The sequence below is a fragment of the Oryzias latipes genome, chromosome 12, assembly GCF_053564925.1.
Source record: "Oryzias latipes strain Hd-rR chromosome 12, Olatipes_Hd-rR_3.1".
NCBI classification, from domain to species: domain Eukaryota; kingdom Metazoa; phylum Chordata; class Actinopteri; order Beloniformes; family Adrianichthyidae; genus Oryzias; species Oryzias latipes.
The window spans coordinates 11,783,779-11,798,801 of record NC_136248.1 but is presented as its reverse complement, the minus strand read 5'-3'; the positions used below and the strand labels follow the sequence as shown (position 1 = coordinate 11,798,801).

At 41.1% G+C, this 15,023-nt stretch overlaps 1 protein-coding gene across 1 annotated transcript in view; it reads right to left on the bottom strand.

Moving 5' to 3' along the window:
* The window catches only part of lpar1 (lysophosphatidic acid receptor 1), a 104,010-nt gene extending 92,352 nt beyond the window's left edge, over nucleotides 1–11,658 (bottom strand). The window contains 1 exon segment of the mRNA NM_001309026.1: nucleotides 11,358–11,658. The gene's annotated coding sequence lies outside the window, so the exon portion shown is untranslated.
* Nucleotides 11,659–15,023: the final 3,365 nt, after the last annotated feature.

Sequence of the window (15,023 nt, the reverse complement as noted above, 5' to 3'; positions counted from 1 at the left end):
TTACACCCTTCGCCATACCCCCCCTGCGGCCAAGGAGACAAAGGAGACGCTGTAAACAAAAGCGAGGAAGCAGAGAAGAGGAGCACGCGCTAGGCTACATGCCAACCCGCATCGACTAGCTCTCCCTACTCCCTTCCTCGCTAACGTAAGATTACTCTCCAATAAAACTATACTAGTTTAATTTACGGAATGTCTCGCGGAGGATGAACAGCTGTGTGGCTATTATAACAGAAACCTGGTTGGACGAAAACATACCTAACATTTCGGTGGAGCTAGCGGGCCGCTCTTTGTTCCATGCGGATCGGAGTGCAGACTCCGGTAAGGGCAGAGACGGCAGATTGCCGCACAACTCCTGGTGTACAGCCACACACATCAGAACGAGCTGCACACCCGACCTGGAATACCTGGCGGTGAAATGCAGGCCATTTCGAATGCAGAGGGAGTTCTGCTCTATCCTGATTAGGGCTGCAGCTATCGATTCTTTTTGTAATCGATTAATCTAGCACTTAATCGATCGATTAATCGAGTAATCGGATAAAACGATTTGTGTGTGTTTTTGAACAACCAAAACAAATAATGCATAACAAAAATGATGTTGTTGTAAAATGAACAAGCATTTGATTTTAAAGATCTGCTCTGATGCAAATGTTACTTTCGTGTTTTTAAGTTGGTCTTGAGAAGTGGTGGAGCTAGAACATTTTGAATGGGGGGTGGGGGGGGGGGGGGGGCAGAAAACTTTGAAAGGGTGGCACAACACCAAAATGGAAGGCCATTAAAAATAAAAGAATCAGAAAAACATATTTGATCATTATCATTGTTTATATTTCGTGTAAAAATAATGCTTTTGTTATCTTTGCAATGCTTAAAGAAGCCTCGCGGTCCGCCGAAAGGCGAGCTACCGCCTGTCCCAGCCCCTCCCTCTCGCCGTCCCCTCGATGCTCTTAGCTGAGTGTCCCGTGGGGTCCGAAGCGTTTACTTTGAAAAAATTAGAGTGTTCAAAGCAGGCCCGGTCGCCTGAATACCGCAGCTACGGGCTCTCGCCACCCGCCGAGGCGGCCCGCGCTGGTCGCCGTGGAGGGGGCGCGGAGCGGCTGACACCGCCACTCGCTCGCTGCCGGTGGCACGCGCGGGTTCCGCGCCTAAGGCGTCGGGGTTCCAGCCGTCGCGCAGATGTCTTCTGTTCAGATGCTGAATGGAAGATGTGCTGTTATGGAATGCCAGCTCTATTTTGCAGTAGAGACACTGCAGCTTGTTCTCTTCTTTATTAAGTGTGTAATGTTCCCACACTTTAGACAATTTCTGCCGTTTATTTATAGATCTATTCTCCGCCATCGCGCCAACTAAATTCAAAAGGTCCATGTGAATAAATGGTCCGTGTGACACAATCAAATACCTGCGCCGCGCGTATAGTGCGCGTCAGGAATTTAACGAGGCTTCGAGGCAGAGTTTTTGCCTCGAGGAATTTTTGTATTCAAGTAACTCGAGTAACTCGAGGAATCGTTTCAGCCTTAATCCTGATCATGGCTGTTTATTTCCCACCTCAAGCTAACTCAGAAACCATGGTTTGATGGCACAGTGCGGTCTCTGCTCAAAGCTCGGGATGCAGCCTACAAGTCAGGTGACAGGCTGGCCTACAGCAGAGCCCGGGCAGAGCGGAGGAAGGTAATCAGCCAGGCCAAATCTAGGTACAGACAACGTGTAGTGGAGCATTTTGCTAATAACAACCCGTGGGAGATGTGGAGAGGCATCAGAACCATCACAGACCACAGGAGCAACACACAGCAGAGCACCCATGACCCCACCTTGCCTGACACCTTGAACACCTTCTTTGCACGATTTGACACTCCTGGCAGAAGAGACACTGGTCATCTCTTAGAGCCGGAGGAACAGTCCCAGCCCTTTGTCCTGCTGCTTCATCAGGTGAGCTCTACTCTGCGGAGGATCGACACCAGCAAAGCCGCAGGACCAGATAAGGTGTCAGGTCGGGTTCTGAAGCTATGTGCACATCAGCTGGCTGGAGCTTTTTTTAGACATCTTCAATCGGTCCCTGCAGCTCACCTCAGTTCCTGTGTGCCTGAAGTCCTCCATCATTGTGTCGGTGCCAAAAAAATCATCTGTCTCATGCCTCAATGATTACCTGCTGGTCGCTCTGACACCGGTGATCATTAAGTGCTTCGAGAGGATTGTCCTGTACCATATCAAGGACATCATCAGTTCGCCTACAGGGAGAACCAATCGACAGAGGTATGCAGTCTCGTTAGCCCTGCACACCACCCTCTCCCACCTGGAGCACACCCACACGTAAGTCAGGATGCTGTTTGTAGACTTCAGCTCAGCCTTCAACACTGTAATCCCAGACAAGCTGACACTGATGCTTCACAACCTGGAACTGCCTACCTCTCTGTGCCTCTGGATCAGGGACTTTCTCACCAACAGGCCTCAAGTGGTGAGAATCGTGAACTCAACATCATCCACACTGATCCTGAGCATAGCAACACCACAGGGGTGTGTCCTCAGCCCTGCCGTCTTTACCCTGTTCCCGCATGACTGCTCTGCTATTCATCCCACAAACATGGTTGTAAAGTTTGCTGATGACACCACCATAGTAGGTCTCATATCCAACAACAATGAGACCCACTACAGCGAGGACGTCTAGCAACTAACAGGATGGTCTGCCACCAATAACCTCGGCCTTCTACAGAGCAACCATAGAAAGCATCCTCTGTCTGAGTGCTACGGTGTGGTACGGGAGCTGCACCACTCAAGACAGGAAAGACTTGGCCCGGGTGGTGAAAACCGCACAGGAGATTGTGGGAGGACCTCAGTGTACGACAGCCGGGTCAGACAGAAGGCTGGTCATACAGCTGCAGACCCCGCCCACCCGGGACATCAACTGTTGTTCCCTCTGGAAAGAAATACCGGAGCATCAGAACCCACACGAGCAGACAGGAGAAACAGCTTCTTCCCCAGAGCTGTGAGGTTCATCCAACACCATCCCCCACCCCACCCCCATCACACAATTATGTCAACAACCCCCCCCCACCACCACCACCTCCCGCAGTCTTAACATAAGCCACTACTCCGCTGTCACTACACAGTTGACAGTTGACTATGCTCTGGCTGCAGAGCATAGTCAATAATGTATGCAATACTCATTCCATGTATGCAATATTCATTTCATGTGTGCAATATTCATTTCATGTGTACAGTTCTCATACTCATTTCATGTGTGCATGTGTTTATTTATCTTTTTTTTTTTACTGAACAGGCTTTGGTATAATTTATTTTTAATATTTATTAGAAAAGAGCTGCTGGAAACAATTTCATTGTGCACTGCATAAGAGGATGCAGTGCTGGAGGACAGATCCTCATGGAAGGACAAACCCCTGCAAGAGATGTACCACCGGACCATAACTAAAGTGGCTGATATCAAGAAGTCCTACCAATGGCTAGAAAGGGCTGGCCTACAGGACAGCACTGAAGCACTTATCCTGGCAGCTCAGGAACAAGCCCTGAGCACCAGAGCCATAGAAGCTCAGATCTGCAACACCAGACAAGACCCAAGGTGTAGGCTGTGTAAAGAGGAAACAATCCAGCTCATAACTGCAGGGCGTAAGATGCTGGCAGGGAAAGCATACATGGAGCGCCACAATCAAGTGGCTGGAATAATATACAGGAACATGTGTGCAGAATATGGACTGGAAACCCCAAGGTCAAAATGGGAAACACCTCTGAAGGTGGTAGAGAATGAGATGGCAAAGATCCTGTGGGACTTCCAGATCCAGACTGATAGGATGGTAATGGCGATGCATCCAGACATTGTAGTGGTGGATAAAAAACAGAGGGAAGCTGCTGTGGTGGATGTGGCAGTGCCAAGTGAAAGAAGGAACATGAGAAACTGGAGAAATACAAGGGACTCAGGGAAGAGCTGGAGAAAGCATGGAAAGTGAAGGTGCCTGTGGTAATTCCCCCGAGTGGAGCACTTGGGGGAGTAAACCCCAAGCTGGAGGAGTGGCTACAACAGATTCTTGGACCTCTCAGTCCAGAGAAGCACAGTTCTAGGAACAGCTGAGATCCTCTGCAGATCCAAGCTCCCAGGCCTCTGGTAGAGAACCTGAGCTTGGGTGAGAAACCACCCGCGGAAGGGTGAGAGGGACGTTTTATATATATATATATATAAACTGGTTTACACTTCAGCAGCAGTTATCCATGACATGCTTGGCTATAACAGCAACCATAGGAGCCCAGGTCCAGTAGTTTTTTGTTTTTTTTTGTTACCCGCCACACACCAACTCCCAGTCTTCTTGTTGAGGTGTTAGGTGTAAAGAGGGAAAGTGGTCATGCTCCAGTATGGACCAGAACCATTGAAACCCTGTGGGGGAGGGGGTTGAGCTCTTAGAAACATGGAGAGGATGGGGGGGGGGCGATATTGATTCACACCAACTCCTCCAACTCTGAGGTGAAATTCTAATGAACTACTATCGCTCTGCAGAAACTATGTCCTAGAAAATGACACAAGTTTTTAGATTTTGACTAAACTAAAAAGACGCTTTGAAAGTATTTTAAAAGATGATTGGAGTGGGTAAGCTAAGTTTTCATATTTGACCTTCCACATACAGTTTGCGTTCATTGTAGAAAATGCTACTTTTCTACTTACAAGAGGAAGAAATCTTGACTTTTGGAGTAAGAATGGATGGAATGCAGTGAAGGGGGGACAGAAAGATCATGCTTTCAGTAATCACAACACAGATGATCCTAGGACATTCTTGATTGACAGATGTTAGGGCTTACCCAGGGAAATATGAAACAGTCATTCACAGCCAGTTTTGTTTTGTTTGACTAAGAAGGTCAAAAGTCAGAAGCATCAACTTCACCTCTAAATTTGGTCAGAAAGAGCTTCGAAACAGTTTCAAGAAATAAACATTGACACATGCTCAATAGGCTGGCCATATTTTTAATTGTGAAGGGAGTAAAAGATGTTTGCTTACACTACTTTTGGGAAAAAGTTCTCCAGAACTAGGCCTGCACGATATGAGGAAAACTCGCGATATGCAATATTTGAGATTAATATTGCGATAACGGTTTAATTTGTGGTATATAAACAAATAACAAAATAACCAAAAACATCATTCCCATTTCATTGGAATAGTTTAAAAATTATACTCCAAATGACCCTCGTTGAACATAGAAGACAAACATCTAACATAACAGGCCTCCATCCAATTGGTCAGCAACGTGAAGGCGTCCATCTGATTAGTCAAATGCATAAAGGGATTGATTTGATTCGTTAAATGCTTCAAGCTGCCATAAGATTGTATTACACATTTAAGGTTTACGATTTATTGCGATTTTCGTTGTCTTTTGCAATATGCATATTACAGAGCTGGATATTGCGATAACGATAAATCTGCGGTATATTGTGCAGGCCTATCCAGAACCATATTGTTTTTGAATTAACAGAAAGTTTTCCTAAATAAAACAAAGGGACTTAGGAAATTAGTTTGAAATGAGTTGTTTTTTTTAGCATTTATGCAAATGGCTTTTGCATTTAGCCAAAGAATCAAAGACCCCCTAGGTTTAGTGACAGCAGTTAGTGGGTGACATTGCCGTCACTTTCTCTTGTGAATACACAAACAGACAATAAAGCACTTGCCAGTGAGTTTCGCATTCCCATCAGACAACTTCAAAGGAGAAAATACCTTTAAATTAACTTTGATGTGACATATATTGTGTTGTCTTTTGAAACCTCCATTAACCATTGTCACCAAGCAAAGATTAACTTGGCCAAATGGTAGAGGGTGTTCCGAGACTAGGAGGCTGTAAATTTAAATCCATAGTCAGTTCATACCAAATACTTTAACCCTTAAACACCAAAGTTGCTGGTGCCACACTAAATGACACACGCTCTTTGATCATAAATTTTTGACAGTTTACATTATCAACATGAATCAACTGATTCTGAGGTGGAGAACAGCGGCTTTGCACCAATATGAAACACTAGTGGCGGTTACACTAACTAACAGGGGGGTCAAACTCAAGCACACAGGGGGCCTAAATCAAAAACACGCTTTAGGTTGTGGGTCGAACAAGATGAAAATTTACTGAACACACTAAAGTTAAACTTTTAGACCTTTTAAACATTTAATACTGCACTTTTTGAACATAAATATGAATAAAAAAAGACAGGAACATTAATCCAGAATAACTCAAGTAAAACCTTTAAATAAATCTCTTCCTCTCAGCCTCAGATCTGTGGACTCAGTATTTTCTTCTAAAAAGCAGCTAAAAAAAATATTTTTAAAATAGCATTTTCTTAATATCTTTTTAACATGTGTTTTTACTGTGTTTTACTGTTGTTTTATTGTGTTGTACTGTGAAGCACTTTGTGATTTTTATCTGGAAAGGTGCTATACAAATAAAGTTTATTATTGTTGTTATTAAATAATGTATGATATTTTGCTGTCCATAAAAATATATTCTGTCAAAATTATACAAATATGAACATGCTGCAGAGCAAAACAAACAAACCCTGGAAATATTAATAATAAGAAGGAACAAATCATGTCTTTTCTTTGCTCTTATCATTTTTTAGAGCTGGACTCCTGGCATCATTTTTAGCAATAAGTTCATTTCTTGGTGTGTGACGTCCTGTGTGTGTCTTTGTAAAACATATCAGAGGGATTTGATCTAAAAAAAAAAACCTTATTGTGAATATCATTTTTAGGTCTTATAAAAAATTAAAAAAGGAATCATAGAACTCATCACTGTGATTACTCCAAAACTATTTGGCATTTCCCTAATTTTGTGCAACATCAACAGTAAAAATCCTCCAAAAAACCTTAATCCATTCATAAAAAATGATCTATAGTTTATTTATGATCTCAAAAAGCGCAGCTGTTTTACTGCATTACCTCCTGCTGTCTTTATGTCAAATACTGACACCAACTAAACGACAGAAAAGACACGTAATAAAAATATCTACAATAGTAATAATAATAATAATAATAATCATGTTAATAATGACATTATTAACATGAGTTGCTGAGTGACCCAACAGCACGTGATGATCCAGGTGTTGCGTAATGTTGGTTGCACTCCTCGCAGCCTGCACCCACCACCCTCCCCTTCCTTCTGACACGGCTCCGTCTCTATGACGGGAGCGCGCAGCTGCGGCCTGGAGTTGATTGTTAGAGTGAAAAAGACTCCCAATTACCTGTGTTAGTGTGATTCACCCAGCCACCAGTGAGTTGCGCCCCCCCCCTCTCGATTTTTTTGACTTGTTATGTTCCAAAGACTACCGCAAAGAAGTGTCTTGCAGCAGAGGGCGGTGGTCACGTGCACGTTGGGTCTGCTGTGTCGGAGCGGGAAATTCTGGGAAATAATCCCTATTGCCTGCCCTGGGCGAAATTGGGTTGAGCACGATTTTTTCTTCTGCCTAAGTGCCTTTTCATGTGGCTCTATTACGTCGTTTTACTCTTAGTTAATCGTCTTTTTATTTATTTATATTTTTTTTGCACCAGTTGTGTGGAGAGGGTAGAGGATGAAGACATGGGTGCGATGTTCGGTGTCAGTTGTGTCAAAATAAAAGCACAAAGTGCTGGCTGTAGCAGGCATGTCAGAGTGACATGCTGAAAGTCTCCTCTTTCTTTCTCCTTCGACTTTTCCCATCGGGGGTCGCCACACCGAAACAACCTCTTTTTCGAGGTTGCGTCGCATGGTTAACTTGGCAATGTTTAACGCAGGATGCCCTTCCTTACACAACCCTCTCAATTTTTCCGGGCTTGGGACCGGCACAGAAGCAGAGAAGGGAACAAGGAGCAGCCCGGATTCGAACCCTGGTTACACGGATGGAAGGCACCGCAAACCAGCACGAGCTAAACTGGCTTCAACGAAAGTCTACTCTTTGACTGAGCTATTTCCTTATATATAACACTGCGGGCATGGACAATGCTGCCCCCTATTATGTGCCACCCTGGGCCACCGCCCACCTCACCCATATCATAAACCGCCACTGTGAAACACTTTATGTTTGTAAAAGTGGTGAATATTGGTGAAAAGCCACTTTTCTCTGTGACAAAAATCTGCTGATTTATGTTGATTGCATAAACACTTCACTCCGCGCATGTCACGGCATCAGTACTTTTATCTGCTTCAGAATTGGCCCGAATTTTGTTATTTGCCATTTACGATTGAAGAATTACTGTAGGTGAAAGAATGTCCACACTAGAGCTAAAACTCCAATGTATAAGGGTCTAGAATGGGTCGCTCCCTGTTTGACACTAAGGTTCAACAGTGGATTAGGGGATTAAAGCACCAAGTGGTTGCTGAGTGTGGTTGTGATGATCACAGTCCCCTCAGGTGAGTGTTAAAATCTCAAATTCCATCCATTCAGGTGTGTGACAGATAATAGAATTTTACACTTAGCAATAGCTAAGGTAGCTGATAGGGTAGTGCAGTATAACCTAATATTAATTTCCATCTAGGAAAATGGTCATGGTATATTTTGGAGAATGTATGACCAAGTAAACTTTACTAATCATACAAGTTAAGGTTCGTTCACACAGCCTTCGACCACGAGCAACTTAAATATAACTCAGCAGTTTTCATTCAGTTAATTCTCCTCCCTTGGTGTGTTTTAGCCTTGATTTCAGTTGCTTGATAGGTCATCTGTATCTAGTCACCATTTTTGTTTGTCTTGTCATTTTTGTCTTGAGTTTCTCTCATTTAAATTACGTTTTTAGCCAAATAATGTATTAAATTATTTTTGATTATGTCTACCAATCTTAATATTTCATAACATTTTTGAAGTTAGCCATATGGATTTTGGAATCGGATCGGGTAACATTTCCAGGACCCATCTGACTTTGACTTCGGGACGGGCAGAGGTTCTCAGAGATCTAAAGCTACAACCACAACATGTGTTCAAGCAATCACTTTCAATGAAAGGTCTATGTAAAGGCATGTAAACGCGCATTTCAGCTTTCCGTGTTCAAAATTCTTGCGTTCATACATTGCTACACAAGATTTTATGATCATTTTTGGGTTCTACAAAACTACAAAACATGCAGCCATTAAGTGTGCATATAAACCAGTTGCACTTTAACAAATCATGGACTTGGATTTGGTAGGGCTGTATGGATGGCATCCCTGTTCATTCACAGAAGAAGCCTGGAGCAAGATTTGCACCACTTCAACATTTCACACCAAGCCTCTTCCAATTGTAGGTGGCCAGCATGTGCCAGTATGGGGTAGCAATACTCCAGTGTAAACAGCATATGTTGAACACGCTAGGGTTGGGCGATGTCCCCTAAATTGGCAGTTGACAATGTTTGCATTCAACCATCGGGATGGACGATTCTCGTCGGGGGGGGGTAATTTTTCGTTATTATATAATTATTATTCGTTATTTTACTTTATTACTTTATTTATTTTATTTCCCAACTAATGAATCATCCAGTATAAACTGAGGGAAGTGACTTTAACAAAACAAAAACAAACAAAATAGAAAAGAAGTAGTCTGCTCCTGCACTTAATTAGTCAGTCAGGTGGACCTGTGGAGCGAGCAACCGCGTCTGAGCAGAACAGACGGACTCATATCTTTGAGTTTGAGGGGAAGATGCTTTGTTACGTGTGGGAGACTAAGGACTGTGATCCGTCCCACAGCTCTACGTGAACGAGCTACCGAACTCAAACCGGGTGTCCCGGTAAAAGTGTGTGTCCCGGGCGGAGCTCAGTCGGGCCGTCAGGTCATACAGCGGCTTTGGGGCAGAGGGTGGCAGAAATGTCGCTCAGTCCTTAGAAACCATTCAAAGAATCACCTGGATTTTTGTGTTGTTTTGTCGTGTCCCGACAAAATAAAGGCTGATGTTATTCCCACATATTTAAGTGCAGCCAAGATGCAGCCTATCGCGCATGGATTTATGTTCACCCAAGCTAATGTTGTTAGCCTGTGTTAGCATACTGCTAATAAGTTAACACGGGATACTTTCCGGCTCCGTTCTTCAACAGAAAAAGCGCTGACCACACGGATTAAAATTAAAATGATGAGCGAACATTAATAAAAGCACATTTAGGAGATAATCGCGTATATTACCGAGCTGACGTATCTATGTATGTAGCCGCTGGGCGGAAGAAATGTTCTTTTCCGGTATACTACTGCGCATGTGCGAATGATTTATTCCGACCGAAAGTGTGACCCATGTGAAGGTTTTTTTTTATAAACTGAAAACATTTTTCTGGGCCCATCTACACAGTTGGATTCAAATCCGACCATTGATCCGATCAAGTTATTTTGCACATGTAACCGCGGCTTATGGTGTCGACTCCCAGCGTGGCGGGGGCGTGGCATCATGACCCATCACCACCCATCGTGATGTCAGTCCCCCATCATGATGGATGATGGTATCGTCCATCGGCACAACCCTAGAACACGCATCACATGCCCAGTGTGAATGTATAAGTGAGATTCAAAGTTTCCTGTAATATGACTCAGGGAGTCAAGACCTCCATCGGAGTACTCCTGTTTTAGTTGTGTCGCACTGGGAACGATACTCACAGTAGACTGTGGACTCATCTAGGAAATTTACTTCTGGTATGATAAGCAAGCACCCCTCCATGTTCCTTTAAAAAAATGGAGGTGGTGGTTGGTGACAAAAAGGTGAGGGCATCTGTGCTCCAGGAGCTGGAACTCAAATGGATTGAGGAATGACTGCATGAATTAACTTTTTTTCATCACACATGTATATTTTTGGTGACAAATATTGTCATCCTTAAAGGCAAAAAAAAAAAACCCCACATAGAATCTTCATTATTTACTAAATTCACAGAATTGTGATCCAAAAAAGAGTTTTCTAATGATCTCAATAGAAGGAATAGACAAAACATCCATTTTTTAAACAAATATCTATTGTTCCATGTACTTGGTTGTTTATGGTTTGTTTTCAGTTAAGACATTCCCGAAAGGGACAGTTTCACTTAGATCAAACCTTCAAAATCTTATTGTGTGTGTGTGTGTATATATTGGGCTGCATTCGGCTCTCATTTTTCTGCATGTGTTGTTGTACGCTCTCAGAGTGTAAAAAACAAGAGCTCTCATCCCAACCTCTCTGTCCTCTCCCCTCACGAAACGCCCGTCTCCAGGCATCTGCTTGTGCCATCAGAGCCGTTATCTGAACCGCATGCTCCCTCCCCGCGTCTACGTGGCAGGTATACTTTAATTAAACGCAGATGCCCAGATAACCCACATAAATACATAAAATGAAAAATAATGAAACGTTTTTGCTTTATTCTCATCCTAAGTCTTGATATACACTTAAATAAAGTAACGAAAGAAAAATATAAGAAATAATTTAACTTACAAAGTCTTGTTCTCTGGTGATATTTAACTCCCTCTCTTGGACGGATCCCTGATAGTCCAAGTCAAGTTAGATTACAGCCGAGCTTTAAGTTCTTCCAGCCGACAACTGACGAAGCTTCTGCATGCGCAATTCTCAAGCCCTGCCAGACTCCAAAATAATGCCAGGTAGTCCTTTCATTTTCTGTCCAACAAGAAAAAGGGAAATGACCAACAGTTTTAGTTTCTTTTCCTCAAAAGTCTGGTAAAATCTTAATCCTTTCCGTTGCGGCTCCGTGTCTCTCTGTGCTGGCGCGTCTCTCCTTCTGTCTCTGCCTGACCGAGTGCCATACATTCGCACGGGACAGGACCTTTGTCTCCACATGACGTCAGTCCCCGCCTGCTCGCCGACGAATTCACACGCTGCAAAAAAGATTTTCTACTTTATAGAGAGAGAAAAAAACCTAACGGTGATACAATTCCACAAATATAAGAATTATGATGTGAAACTTTTTCAGTGATTATTCAATTCGATGTTATTCTCTTTTGTTGAATAAGAAAAAATGAATAGGAGCACGAGCAGCCCCATCCCTCTTCCTGTTGCTGAGATCTAGCTCACTGTTTATACCAGTGTTTTTCAACCTTTTTTGAGCCAAGGCACACTTTATCCTTGACAAAAATCCCACGGCACACCACCATCCAATAATTTAAAAATGAGAAACTCTTTAGTCTGTACTGATGCACAGTCCCTCTGCAATGTTTTTTCTAAAAGATGTGATAAAAGTTGAGTTAGTTTTCAATAATAATTTTCAACTAAATTGTTTGACATTTTACCCTAGTAGTTGTTCTACCCTTCAGTTTATTATCATGCAATTTTATGTAATCTCACAAAAAAAAACATAGTCTTTCTAAATTGCGATTTATTTATTTATTTATATTTATTTCAATGTTAGTGCAAAGGCAACAGTAATTTTTGAACAATATGATCACAAGATGTTTGATAAATTTTACACAAAAAGACTAATGTTTTCTGTAGCTACACAAAAAATGAACATGTTGAAGTTTTATTAGTTTTTTCTCTTGTCTTAATCAAAGATGAAGTCTTTGAAAACTTTAACAAAAATGTTTTATTTCTTTAGATAATTAAATTGATTCAGTTTAGTTTAATTGTGTATGTAGGCCACTTCACCTTAGTCCTGTTTTTTAAATGTTGTAATTACTTCTTCTTAAGTTTAACATATAAAACAATGTAGACCTTATTAGAAAAGTGTTACAGTTAGAAAGATGACTTGGACCAAACACTGGGATGTTTGGCTGTTATTAAAAAAAAAAAAACACAAACCTTGAAGGAGAACTAAACTGTTGACCTCCGATGTCATCAAGAAGATTTAAAAACTGTTTGATGTGTGTTCGTTTTGGTTTCAAGACATTTAACAGGGAAGACTAATTGTAACTAATTCTGACTAACGCTGTCACTTTAACCCTATGCATCATGGGAGATGTAGTGCAAAACTACCGCTGATCACAGACACTATGAGCTTCATTGTTTTGTTCACTTGTTTCACGGTCTGAGACCGGATCCCGCGGAAAGCTACATTGCTACCAGCTCTAGCTGGTATTTTTGTTGGAACTGAGAGACTTTATGAGCAGAATCGGAACACGAAAGTGAAGACTTTAACCACTTCTGATTGGTCCGACTGATGACGTATGATTAAGCCTCCAAGAACTATTGGTGGAGACAGTTAAAGGGGCGGGACTTCTCAGAAAACAGCGCTGAAGCTGTGGCTAAATCGCTAAAAATGATATAATGAACGGGTTTTTCAAGCAAAATTAAACATATTTAATAATATTATGTTTAATTTAAAATCTGTGTGCAAGTTCTTCACAATTTCATTATCGTTTTATGTATTTATGAGAGATTTATTGGTTGATTGTGTGATTGCACAAGGTCATATTTATTTATTTAATTATGAACAGTTTGGGACTCTATAGAAAACGACAACTGTGCAAAAAAAATGAAACTGCAGATAAAAAAGAAACGCTGCAAATAATAACCGCCATCACAGGAAAAAAGAAAAAAAAGGAACTGCAAACAAAAAAAACATGCAAAAAAAGAAAGCAACAGTGGAAGTGAATCAACAGCGGAAGGGAATCGGGGATTGTTTTGCTTACAGCACTCTGTCTGCCAGCCAGACAGCAGCTGCTTTCCTTTGTCTGCATCGTTTTTTTTTTTTTTGTTTGCAGTTACTTTTTTTTTAACCGGTCTCTGTTCAGGCTTCCACGCCGTGGGTTAAAAAGTGATAATGCATACTTCGTCGGCCATTAACCCTTACATATCAAGCATAATTCAAAGCTGTGATTGGAAAATCAGAGATAGGTAAAATGCAAGATGAGAGTCAATGCATCTGAAAACGTTTGTGTTGCAAACTCAAAAATGTATTTTGAAAACAAAGAAAAAGATTCTGAAAGCAAACATTTTATATTTTCATTTGCTACTTAAAAAGTTTTGTTTTTGAAACTGAACATTTTGTTTGCAAATTAGAAAATTATGATCTCGATGTGGTGGCATAATTATCACTTAATACCATTACCCTAATTTTTACGACACAAATACGTTCTTTTTCAATTAGAAAAAAACTTATCTTAGCAACAGACTTTATCATCTGCTCCTGATTCACAACTATTTGAAGGAATAAATACTCTTACATTCTTTCATCATCAGAAATCCGCCACAAAATGTATAAACAGCAAAAACACTTCATCATTGTGAGTCTTTAAAGATCTGCTGTGTTCATAACCAGGTAACCCTCTTATTGTATTTACAGTCCCTGTGTGTGCTGCTTTTAAGTTAAAACTAGCAAACATGAGGTTATTAGGTTATGAGAAAAGGTTTTGATAAGTGGGGACTGTGACGTCAGCAAAATTCTCCCCATCTGTAAACACTTAGAGTGGTGTTTGTGCCAAACCCACCATTGGCTGTAAAAGAAATGGAGCATCAAAGACAAGTAAGGAAAACTATATAACATTGTGTCCTTTAATAAACTAACTACACATTCAGTATAAATGAGAGTGCACAAAAGTGTTCCATGTTGTCGACTTGATATCATCGGCGATCTACTCTTGTGTTTTATGCAAAAATTAGCTTTTTAAAAATGTAATTACCATTTTGCAGGTCTGTTTAACAGATGCAATAATTGTGGTTTTTATTTGTCAAATTCATATCTTTGACTGTTTTGTTAAAGGGAATTCCCTCACGTTATAAAATGACTCAAAAGCATCTCAAGAGCTGCATCTGAGAAGCCTAAATGCTTCCTCTCATGTCTTTTGCTGCACAGGAAACTCTTAATATTCTGAATGAGAATACAATAATATATAGTGAAATCTTAATTTTTTTTACAGAATGTCTTAATTTAATCAGTCAAGTTTCTTAAGCGAAAAAAGTACAAATGATGAGCACTTTTTTATTTATTTTTTGGTATTTTAAAAATTCATGACAATCACATATTTTTTTACTAGTCTACAATTGACTCATTTATTATGGTCATATTTTTAATAATCTCTTAACCTTTTAACCTTTTTAACCCGGTTAAAGAGTTATCTTAGTTGAAAGAATATAAACACTGTTTAAAAGTGTTAAAAGCATGACTTACAAAACTTGGAAATTCAAAATGTCTACCACAAGACATTCTGG